At 39.0% G+C, this 3434-nt stretch overlaps 1 long non-coding RNA gene across 1 annotated transcript; it reads right to left on the reverse strand.

Annotated features, from left to right (window-relative positions):
- Positions 1 to 345: 345 nt before the first annotated feature.
- On the reverse strand, positions 346 to 3157 carry LOC130228608 (uncharacterized). Its single transcript, XR_008837789.1, has 3 exons — positions 1709 to 3157; positions 595 to 1627; positions 346 to 489 (listed from the first exon to the last, which is right to left on the reverse strand). It is a non-coding gene; the product is annotated as an uncharacterized LOC130228608 (long non-coding RNA).
- Between the last annotated feature and the right edge of the window lie 277 nt (positions 3158 to 3434).

Genomic DNA, 3434 nt, shown 5'->3' on the forward strand with positions numbered 1-3434 from the left:
AACATTTTAGCCCAGCTACTCAAGGTTTTCATGAAAGCTCCAAATAGATTGGCGCTCAACTTTTCAAGACACCAGCCATGCAGAAGCAAGTTTGGACACTCAAGCTTTAAACCATTTAGAGTGTTTGATACCTACTTTACATATCTAGAAAAGGTTAGTTTGTTTCTCTCGAAGAAACAAAGGCAGGCCCTCCAAAGCAGCCGTCCTTCTGTGATTAACAATTTCTGTTGTCTGCAAAAACATAAAAAAGATACAACCAAAAAGTCACAGTGTGAAAACTGAAATATCATCAACTACATAGATCAAAAACATGTAAACAATGAAAATTATTAACTTGCCCTTTCATCAAGTCTTTCCAGGAGCTCTTCCATTTCATGCTCCTTTTCTGGCTCTGTATAACTTCAGAAGCTTTGGTGTGTACTTGTCAGTGGCTGCCATGAAGACTCCTAGAAGGTCTTTGTTGGTGATGTGGAAAAATTCCTCACAGATCTTTTTAAAACAAACCAACCAGATTTACAGTAATCATTTTTTCTGTAAACAGCATAATGCATACTGTGAAAAAGCCTAATAAGAAAGAAAAAAAATTATCTTTACCTGTTCTTGGAAAAAGAGTGCAGGCCACCTCTCCTGAACCTCTACAATCATTGGCTGCTCTTGGACCATTTCTTTTCTTCTAAGGGAAAATGTTAGTTCCATTTTTTCACTTATGGCTGCCATGTCTCTTCTTGCCTTTTTGGTTTCCTCTACCAAAATAATTCTTTGCTCTTCAAGTGAAGTGTCAGTGTGGTTGCATGGATGTTCCGGTACATGATTGACTTCTCCACGCTTTGCCTTTTTCAGAGTGAAACTCCTCCGACTACTGGCATCATCGTTTCGCTTCCTGTTAACAATTACTTCATTGCAACCTGCCACTCGCAACTTTGCCCTATAATTGTTTAGCTTGTTCTTGATGCTAATCAACCACCCCTCTATAATTGTTTAGCTTGTTCTTGATGCTAATCAACCACCCCTCAAAACCCTTTCCTTTGCCAGGCTCCTTAAGGCAAGGATATTTGAAAACCAATGCAGATGCAATGGATTCAATTTCCTGATTGTCAGGGTACGCCTTAATATCAAAAACTGTCTGCACTATTTTGTCAAGAATCTCTATTTTCATGTCTCTAGTCACATCAACGCCTATTTTTGTTTTTTCAAATGCCTCGTTTCCTCGTCTTAGTTTTAGCTCCACATCAAATGACAGCACTGGTATGGGAAATGGCGAGGGCCATTCTGAGGCAGTGCGTAAATAGTTTTGCATAGAGCCTGAAGTGCTTGGCAAGGATTCTTCAGAGGAGTCGAGACTAGCAGTATCAAGTGATGAAACTGATGGAAGGCTACTGGTTTCATAAGCTGATGACTTGCACCCCTGATTATGCAAGACTGCTTTTTCACTTGGCAATTCTGAGATGTCAGACAGGTTACAAAGTGCATTGCCAAAATCAGCATCCTCAAACTTAAGGGAAAACTGTCCTTGTATTTGCAGCTTCTCTTGAAGAATATTGATGAGAGATTCCACTGATTCAGGCACTTCAGGAAGCTGGACTCGCCGGGCTTCAGTGGAGGAAATGATGACTCGTAGTAGCAAAGGCTGTAAATAAGCAAGAAGCCAATTTTAATTACTAAATTTAAGCAATAAATAAATACATTTGTTAGTTAATGTGGTACATACCATTGTAAAGGACATTTAATGCTGCAAATAGGTCCTCAGGGTCACAAACACTTTTGATCCCACACTGTATGGAATTAATGGGTGATAGCCATTTAGGTCACCAGAGTCAAAGATAACCATGTCAGCATAGTGGCTTTCAACAAGTTCATAAGATCTCAAATGTTCTAAATACCAAGCAGAAACCCTTTTTGTTATAAAGGACACTTTGGCAGAATGGATCAACATGTATTCAATTCTGAAGAACTCAGGCTGTCCATTGCAGTGTCCTGCCGATATGATCATGTCCTGGGCATATCTAGTTCCATGAAGACAAACGTCTCTGGACAGTGACACAGTGTGCAACTGTGGGAACTTTATTTGTACAGCATGCCTCAGGGTTGCATCCAACAATGATGTGCTAACCACATCCAACTTGTCAACATGCAAGTCTGACTTTAAAAGGCTTTGTGCATCCAAATGGTATGCAATCATTTGTTGATGTTTCATGGAAAGAGTGAGAAGTACATTTTTCATGTTGTGGGCATCACGCGCAACCTTCTTGAAGAAAGAGTGCTTAGACTCAAATCTCATGGTCCACAAAGTCACTAAAGGTCCAAAACATTTAGTTAGTTCTGGGTAGTGTTCAATAAAGTGATGCTTAGGCTTTAATGCATAGTCTGGAAAAGTGGAAATAAGAAGCAAGCGGTGGTCAGACAATTTAAATGACAAGTAACACAGAGTTTCATCAGAGAGACTGTTTGACAAAACAATCTCAACAATTTCTTTTAGGTCCATTAATATGTCCCATGATGGCTCATGCTCTGGGATACGATCCCCAATCATCAGAGGAAGTAAGCGCAATAACGTCCAATTTTCGTGTCCATTTCCTCCGATTGATCCTTTAGCAAGGCCTGTTTGTAGAATTGTCTTTGGTTTGTTGACCCTGGCGGAGTACTTGTAAGGAAATGTTCTAATGGAGTGATTTACTCCTTCAAGAGTAATGAAACCTTTGGAAATCAAGTCTCTGAGGCACAAAGATAATTCCGCAGGGATGACCCCTTCAAAGAAATCATGTAAAATGTCCGGGAGAAATCCAGTTACAGGATGAAAGTATCTTAAGTGTTTGCTCAATGCACACTCACTCTTTATACCATTAACACTCTGAATAGCACTCTGCTTAAGCTGTTCTACAAATAAATCATGTTGATCCACAGTTCTCAACGGAAAGTCACAAGGTTTTACAGTTGAGATCTGATCACGACTAATCAAACAGAATCGACAGAATTTTTCTACATTGAAATTTTCCTGAAACCCAGCAAGACCATGTGCTCCAAGATTATCGGCACACACACAGAATACCGTTGGCTTTATATAACGTCCTAAAGCTTCCACAAACAAACCTTCGTGCTCCAGAGATTTTAACTCTTTTATAAAAGGTTCAAGAAATTTGTCAAATCCAAATTTTTAAACATCAACACTTTTTCCTAAAACAGCTAACTGGATTGATGATAAAGTAGATCTTAAATTTGCAGGTAAATTTAAGACCACCCAGTACACAGCAGTGATTTTATGAATTTTCCTAGATGTCCCAAGAGGGTTGCAAATTTCAAACTAATCCACATAAAAGGCTAAACTTAGTTTAACATCATCATCTGTAACAAATCCACTTTCCCTGTAGTACTTTCCATCTTGAAATGAGCTGTATTGTCCAGGGAGATGTTTATGTGTGAATTCAATGTTATTTAAA

The sequence above is a fragment of the Danio aesculapii genome, chromosome 5 (genome assembly GCF_903798145.1).
Source record: "Danio aesculapii chromosome 5, fDanAes4.1, whole genome shotgun sequence".
NCBI lineage: Eukaryota > Metazoa > Chordata > Actinopteri > Cypriniformes > Danionidae > Danio > Danio aesculapii.